The sequence below is a fragment of the Ictidomys tridecemlineatus genome, chromosome 4, assembly GCF_052094955.1.
Source record: "Ictidomys tridecemlineatus isolate mIctTri1 chromosome 4, mIctTri1.hap1, whole genome shotgun sequence".
NCBI lineage: Eukaryota > Metazoa > Chordata > Mammalia > Rodentia > Sciuridae > Ictidomys > Ictidomys tridecemlineatus.
The window spans coordinates 183,259,934-183,268,913 of record NC_135480.1 but is presented as its reverse complement, the minus strand read 5'-3'; the positions used below and the strand labels follow the sequence as shown (position 1 = coordinate 183,268,913).

Genomic DNA, 8,980 nt, shown 5'->3' with positions numbered 1-8,980 from the left:
ATGTCGTAAACATGTACTTTATTTTTTTTTTAATTTTTTATTATTTGATTTAATTAGTTATTCATGACAGTAGAATGCACTTATATACTTTGATGTATCATACATAGGTGGGATATAATTTCTCGTTTTTCTGAGTATATATATATATATTGTAGAATCATATTGGTCATACAGTCACATACATACATACAGTAATAATGTCTGTTTCATTCTACTATTTTTCTTATCCCACATCCCCTGCCTTCTCCTCCTTTCACTTCCCTCTACCTAATCTAAGGTAACATTATTTGATTTTTTGCATTACAATTCTTAATACACATAAATACCACACTTTTTGTATTTCTGTTTGTATATAAAGTATGTTGACATCCAATTTAAGTCTTCATATGTGTACTTTGTGTAATGATGTCCATCACATTCCACCATCCTTGTTCATCCATGTACTTTAAATGAGAGGGTGAATTTTTCTTCTTTCTCTTTCTGTCTTTTACTTATTTGCTTATATTCTTTTTTTTATACCTATCATTTATTAATCACTAAATTCTGTGCTAAAGTCATAAATTTTCTCTCACCATGATTAAACCCATTCATCAGTTTATCATTTTGATACTCTGGAATTAACATCTCAGGACTCCTACTTCTCTTGCTTCAGGGTGGACTAGTTATTTAAGATGGTATAACAGAGATTTTGGGATCTCCTTTTACTGGTGTCCTAGGGAATTTAATTTTCCTTGTGTTGTACCATTTCAGGCTCTTATATTTCCCTATGTCCAAATTTTAGGGGAGGGTACATAGCAATTAAACTTTTGAAACTTGCGTCTCTAAAATTATCTTTATTCTGCCAAATTTATTCATGGTTTGGAAATTCTACACTAGAAATCTTTTGTCCTCATATTTTTAAGGCAATGCTTCATTGATAGATTCTAGTGAGAAATTCATAAAATTGTTTCTTTTTTAAAATAATTTTTTAAATTTATTTTTAAATTTTAATTGTTATATATGACAGCAGAATGCATTACAATTCATATTACACATATAGAGCATAGTTTTTCATATTTCTGGTTGTATGCCAAGTAGAGTCACACCATTTGTGTCTTCATACATGTACTTAGGGCAATGATATCCATCTCATTCCACCATCTTTTTTTACCCCCTTGTCCCTTCCCTTGCCCTCCCTCCCCTTTGCCCTATCTAGAGTTCATCTAATCTTCCCATGCTCCCCATCCCAACCCCACTATGAATCAGCCTCCTTATACCAGAGAAAACATTTGGCATTTGTTTTGGGGGGTTTGACTTCACTTAGCATTATATGAAATTGTTTCTTATTCGCAATGGGAGTTGATGTGTCTTGGAGGAGGTTTATTTTTTTCCTTAAGGTACTAACTGACAAATCTAATGGTGGGTATAAGAGATACGATTATGAAATCATGATGAGCATAAAAGGAATTCAAGTGTACTTGTTACAACTACAAGTTAGAATTTGACAATATCTATGATTTTTATTGGCTAAAATGTCACAGGTCTTGTAGCTCATTGCCTCTCTTCATACATAAAGGAAATGCTTAATTTCAGATAGAAGTTGGTGACACTAAAGATGTAATTTTTAACCGTCGAGGTTAACAGACCCTTTGAGTTCTGTCAGTACTGTCTCTTGAGTTCTGTGTACTGGAGATTACAGACCTCTTCACTAGAGTACATATGCAGCAGTGGAAATCCTGGACCATAAGTTATGTGCATATTCATCTTTACCAAATAGTGACAATATGTTTTATAAATTTATACTCTTATTGGAAGTGATGAAGTAATTATTTTTTAAAGAATGTTGTCTTTTTATATATTTATCTTGTTCATTTATTTATTTTTTTATGTGGTACTGGGAATAGAAACCAGTGCTTCACGCATACCAGGCAAATGCTCTACCACGAGGCCCCAGCCCCAGCCCTGAAGTTATTATTATTTTATAATAAGAACAAATTTTATTGCCCATCTGGGCTGATTAATGTGAAGATACATCTTTATGTCTCATTACAAATAGGCATGACTGCAAGGTGACGGAAATTATGAGGTGGCTTAGGGTGGTGATAGTGCTCCTGCTTGGTTTTGTCCAAAGACTGGGCTCATGAAGCTGTGCAGAAGAAAGCAGGAGAGGTAGATCCAATGCTGGCCCAGCTGAGTAGGAAGGTAGCAGCTACAGGTCAATTATAGATGCTGCATCTGGTGCTGCATTCCTGGAGACTTGTCCCCTCTCCCCCACTTCTCTATTCTGCAGCTTCCAAATGGTGGCATAGACTACTGTTCCTTCCACTAGGTGTTAAAATGTGCACACATTTATTTTTGAGTTCCTGTAATTTAAACAATGTTTATTTAAATTTAGTGGAGATAATTTAATAGTTTTGTGATACTTACACATGTATCAGAGAAGAAATTTCAGTAAAGGTTGAATTACTATCATAATGTTTATGGGTTGCTTTTTAATTATTATTATTATTGTTAAAAGGCACTTATAATAAAACTCAGTTTCATTCAGGATTCCTCAATAACTGTCCTACTCTTGTTACCAAATATTTGCTAAGTGTCTTTGGGGTGTTGAATATTGAATGAAATGCTGTGTAGAAGGATAAAGACCAAATCTTTCCTCTTGAATTTGCCAATATCTGTTTTTATTTTTGTCTAAGCCTATTTGCTGATATCCTTATTAGAATCAGTGGTAGGAAAGATTCATGAGCATCTTAATATTTAACTATAGTATACATTTGTTATTGTTTCTATTAATAAAACAAAGTATCTTTAGCACTAAAACACATTTATATATCCATTTGATATATTCATTACATCCTTTCAAGATTCTTTTTTTTTGGTTACTCTCATTTCATTGTGAAATCTAGATTTCTATTTTATGGAGTTAAACATATAGAAAACATTCATTCAAAGAGGTTAAGTACTTGCCAAAGGTAACTAATCAGTTTAGAGCTGGTTCATTCATTACTCTCCACTCTTCCAGGGGATGAGTATACCAAAATGTTGTTATTCCTTTTCTACTTATAGTTACATGTTTTCATATATTTATTGTACAAATGCTGCTTCACTTAAAAACTTTGTTTCTATCTCCCTGGGCATACCTGTAAGTAGAATTACTGACTCAATTCCACTAGATCCTGCTTATTTTAAGTATCAACTCATATTCTGACAGGCAGTGAATAGGATTTCCTTTCTTTTCATCCTTGCCATTTTTTTCCCTACTATGTGAGACTACTATTTGCCTTGATTTGCTATTTAAATTGCAGTAACTCATTGTTAATAAATTCTCTGATTTCTGGCAAATTAATCATCTTTTTGCATTTTTATTTTTTAAAGTCCTAGTTTATTGCATTTGTTCAGTTTTCAGTTCATATTTTTTTCTTATTGACTTGCAGGTTTACTGAAGATACTGGAGGGAGGAACAAATAAATGTTAGAAATACCAAAAATGACTTTTAGTGTTGGCTTCTTGCAGAAGCCTGAGACATACCTGCTCAGTAGATGAATGGCAAAGTCTCCTACCAGTGAAGAGCTAGAAACCCACACAAAAACATTATAGCCCTTTCATGGAAGAGGCTTCTGATTCCCAAATGGAGTTGGAAAGGACTTTTTGCTCAAACAAGATCTGTTGTTCCAGGCTAAGCAATCTGGCTTCACGATTGGGCTGTAGGTTGGATCACTGAAGTCAGAATATGGTCATAGTTTAATTCTGGAACCAGATTTTCTTTTTTTTTGTATTCCATTTCCAGTTCTACTTCTTTCCATTTGTGTATCTTCTGGTAATTTACTTCTCTGCACCTTAGTCCCCTAATCTGTAAAATGGGGCTAACAGTGTTACCTATGTTACAGCATTGTTATGAGGGAAAAATGAGTAAGTTCTTAGAGTTGGGACTGATACTAATATGTACTTTTTCTTTAAACTTTCATAATATGAGAGAGGTTATGCTAGCTAGATGCACTCAGCATATGACCTATTGGAAAATTGATTTTCTTTCCTAAGTTGATGTTTAACTCAAGCTGATAGAAAAGTTAGGGAGATTAGAAAATAATTGGCCAACAGAGAATACTCATTACACCATTGCCCACAAGTCAATTTTGCATGATAACTTTCTTGATTAGGAGGGAAAAAAGTTATTTCACTCTATAAAATTAAAACATATAGATAATGGTCTGCAGAGAGTCTTCCCTAGTAGATGCAAAAACCCTAGCACACAGTCTTAGTTTTGAATACTGGCTCTGTAAATTATTAGCTATGTGTCCTTGGGCAGGTTACTTAGTATCTCTGAGTCTAGTTACATTGTTTATTGATTGCTGAAAATGATACTACTATTTAGGGTAGTAATGACAATGAAATGTTTTCATATAGTATTTTCCCATAGCATTGCAGTAATGTGTCATTTAAAAACAAAAATACATTCTGAGAAATGCATAGTAGGTGATTTTTTTGTTCTTGTGTGAATACCATAGTAGAGTGTACTTAACAAAACTAAGACTGCTGTGATGTCACCAGGCAACACAGTCTTATGGGAGCACTGCCGTCTATGCAGTCCATAATTAGCAAGACATACAGTATATGACTGTATTCATTAAAGGATAATTTCCTATATTGAAACCTCACAACACTAGAACCAAGGACTTCATTTGAATCTTAAGTTTGTAAAGAATAAATTTCTCAGTAACAGATGGAACAACCTTTGAATTTACTTGCAAAGTATGTGCAAGTATTATTTTCAGAGAAGGTTTGTATAAAAAATTTGAGGACTTTCAAGGAGTTACATGTTTATGCTTTTTGATGTGATCATGGCAGGCAATGGCTGCTATTGTCTGTGATTGGAGTCACTGCTATAGAGTTGGTTTCAGGACTGTGGAATCAGAATTTCTTCTCAGTCCTCAGATTACAAGTGAGAACAGTGAGGCCTTATGGAGAAGTGATTTCATGTGAGTACACTTGTAGTAGAGTTAGACCCCGGATTCAGGACTTCTAGCTCCTAGTCCAGGGCTTGTTCACTCAGTTTTCTTCTGAGCTGAACTGGGCTCATGGCCTAGTGTGGTCTTTCTCAGTCTTCAGGGGAAGAAATGCAGGACCCAGCATTCTGAGTCACCCTAACGTGGGGTTGCTCTTTACTCTGTGAAGTTCCTAGCCTAGTGCTTCTGCCAGGTGACTATAGAGACTCTGGCGTTGTACTGCCAGCTTCTAGAAAGTCCTGGAGGGAAGAGGTTTAGTATTCAGGATCCATTGCTTTCACTCTGCCCACAAGGTCTTTGCCAGCCATGGGCCCTGTCACCCTTCTTCCTGTGCTGCCTGGTCTGGGAACCTGGCTGGACTTGCAGGGATTTGCTCCTTGGACTTCTTTCTAACCTTATCTTTTCCTGCCATCCCCCTACTCCCTACACTGCTGGGTTACAGATTGTCCTGCCAGCTGTGTTTGTCTGCATTGCCCTGGTGTTCAGCCTGATTGTGCCACCCTTTGGCAAGTACCCTAGCCTGGAACTTCAGCCCTGGATGTACAATGAGCAGTATACGTTTGTCAGGTACGTGTTTGTCTTCTGGGCCCAGGGGAGAGGAGGATTCAAGTAGATCAAGGGTGATCACTATGCTGAGGGTCAAAAGAATAGAGTCAAGAATTGCACAGTGGAAGGGGTTTTACCAGCTGTGGCTCAGGCCCCTATGCAAGCTACTACTGCATGCAAAGAATAGAGAACTACTGAAATAACAATCTAGTTTTCTGGTGAGTACTTCAGTCAATATCTCTAACTGCTGTTTGATGAACCCAGCCTAATTCCATTTTAAGATTAGGAGCCATCTCATCACAAAGTCATGGAAAGTTAATTTCTGTTTTACTATAAATTACTGCGATTTCTAAACTTGTTTGGAATTTCTGCCCATGCCTTGAACTTACCCATGCCTGGCTTTCCCTAACAACCCTCTCTAAAACCTTAGTGGCACCTCGTAAATCCTGGCTCCCCATGACCAGATAACAACCCTCTCTGAAACCTCAGTGGCACCTTATAAATTTTGATCTTGGGATCTAAATTTTTTCCCTACCTTGAAATGTTAAGCCATGTAGATCATTAACCTACTATATGCCTTTGTATTATGCTTGTCGAAATCCTCTTATCTGTAAGTTAACAACCCCTCTTTGCAACTTTTTGTGCTATAAAACTATGTTCCTAGAGAGCTGGGGTACTGATTTCTAGTCCAGGGTTTTGGGAGAGACAGTTCTGGATAGCTACTGTGTACACAAATATATGCTTTCTTTAAATTGATTCAAAATTGGAGTCAGTGGTCTTTTCTTTCCGTCGTGGTTTAATACTGTTGTGGGGAACAACCATATGTGTTTTAGGTAAAGTAATCTGCCCTCAATAAAAATCTATGACTATTAAATTTTTAGAAATGTGCTTTAATTTCATGTTCATCACAGGGCTTTCCTACACTGCATAAATTTCCACAAACTTGATTTCTGTACAGTGTGATTCTCATAATTGCTATCTGTTAAGCTGTACTTATTAGCTAGTTTGTATTCTTTAGACAAAAATATCTTTAACTCCATAGCAATCTAGTGCTTTAAATTAAGAACAAAGGAATTATATGAATGTTGTTAGGCAAGCTTTTTATTTTCAGTCCTGTAAGATTAATGGCTCTGCTGACAAGGAAGTATGCCAGTAATACAGAAGAAAAAGGAAGCTTTTTTAAACAAAATTCATATACACATGCACACACGCATGCATTCATGTATTTATTAGCTCATTTGCTTCCTTCAAACTCTGTTTTCCAAGTTTAGGCTGTAATTCCCAGAGCTATAGAACACAGTTTATTTTGTGTTTGTTACCTATACCCATTATTGTTTGTGCTTTCTATTTTCAATGCAACTACTTGGTCAATAAAATCTGTATACCTTTTCCAGGAAAATCCTGATGTATGTCGATAATGGATAATTGTGAAAGCCCTTTCTAAATACTGATTTTTAATATACTGATATTTAATACACACACATATACACATACCTTCATACATATTTATAAAACCTCTAATTTGGAGTGTTCTATATTACCTTGATGCCAAATATATAGGCAGAGTCTCAGTTTTTCATAGGTGGTTTCTCTATTTTATTCATTTTGATTTTAAAACCTGGCTCCCAGAAAGTGCTTAGTAGATTATTCTATGTAGAAAATCATTTCTTCCTCCCAATTCCTGATTTGAATTAATTACTGCGTTTGCTTGTAGTTATAGTAATAATGCTTCTGAAGACATAGGCTCCCAGGAACTCTTGAATACCCTCTCCAAAACACTCTTGCTTTGGGACCTATAGTATGGAGAATGCCATGTTGGCCACAAGATTCTCCATGGCTGGCTTCTTATGCTTGTCCCCTGCTTTGATTTCTGATACACTAAATTTATCAGCTACATGCCACATTATCATCATCATTTGCCCTTTGAGTTATTTTTTATTTTAAAGAGAGTAACTATAGTAACTTACTCAGAACATCTGGGAGTAAACATTTGGAGAGTCTAATATCCTGGGAAGCAAATCATTATAGACCTTTTTTCACTGCTTTAGAACATTAAGATTTATGTAGCACTTCATATTTACTTGTCAAATACTTTCTCCTTCTTCCACTTTTCCCAAGTCTTTCACCTACCTGTTACAACAGGCTTTTATTATATATAATCTGAAGTTTTGTTGAATTCTTCCCATGAAACCTGAAAATATCATACATTAACTTTTTATAATAATCAATTTCTTCTTAAAGTTTCATTTTATACTGTCCATCAGAATCCCTTTTTAAGGCTTATATAAATTCAGTGATGACTCAAGATTCCAACTATGTTGGTGGGGGAATGTAAGTCAGATCACTGAGTAAAGACCATGAGAATAGGTAGGCAATTATGAGTCCAGTGATGGCATGTTTTCAACTCCCTGGGTACAAAGACAAAAGAGACACTGCACCTGATGCAAAGAGTTCTGTGTTGATGAAGAGCACTACTGATGTGTGTTGGAGACTAAATGAAGGAAGAGATTCTGCCCTGACAACTTTGAGTGAAATTCAAATGTTAAAGTGTTTGAATCTGTGTTGGGATTGAGGGAAATCTGACTAGGACATGCCCATGGGTATTTAAGTTTTTCTCACCAGTCATCTTTTGAAAGTTTGCACTACAAGAGGGTACTGTTACTAGTTTGGCTTTTCTATTTATTTAAGGAACGTTAAAGATAACAAACCTCAAAATTATTCATTTGATGAATTATTCAATACATATGAAAATAACATAAATATTGTGGCTCTTTATAGAATTCTGGAACTGGAAGAGACATAGGTACAACTCAATGAAACAACTCATATTTTAATTTTACTAGTGAAGAAAATAATCCTAGAGAGAGGGCAAGTGACTTGCTGATGTTTTCTCAGTCATTCAGAGCTTAAGTCTGAGATAAAATCTCCTGGGGTGTTTTAAACAACCTAGCTTTCCTATACCAAGCACTGTGTCTTAGTCCACCCAGGCTGCTATTTTAACAACACACAACAAGATGAGTGGTTTATAAACAACAAACATTTATTCTCACACTTCTGGAGGCTGCAGAGTCCAAGATCAGGATGCTGGCAGATTTGGTGTCTGGTGTAAAGATCTGCTCTTTATATATTTGCTGCTTTGCTGTATCCTTACATGTTGTAATGGGCAAGGCACTCTCTGGGTCCTTCTTATAAGGGCACTAATCCTGTTAAGACCTAATCACCTCCCCACAGATCCCACCTCCTAATCCCACAACCTTGGGGGTTAAGATTCAGACATTCAGACTATAGCTCACTCTCATTCCCTCTCTTCCTCCAGTTCTGTACTCATTTTCAAAACTGAAGTGAGTCTTGTCACTCTCCAGAAGATTCTTAGCACATTGAACAGACCTGTGTCATCTGACTCCTCTGTTCCCCTCTTCCTCATTTCCCATTATTCCTCCTTTTAGTTCATC

General features: G+C 36.0%; 1 long non-coding RNA gene across 6 annotated transcripts in view; it reads left to right on the top strand.

Annotated features, from left to right (window-relative positions):
• The first annotated feature begins 929 nt into the window (after nt 1–929).
• The window catches only part of LOC106145028 (uncharacterized), a 35,174-nt gene continuing 27,123 nt past the window's right edge, over nt 930–8,980 (top strand). Inside the window, exon 1 of one of the 6 annotated variants that reach the window (XR_013438205.1) lies at nt 930–5,549. This is a non-coding gene — a long non-coding RNA (uncharacterized LOC106145028). The other 5 variants (XR_013438204.1, XR_013438207.1, XR_013438206.1 and 2 more) reach the window with 5 other exon arrangements.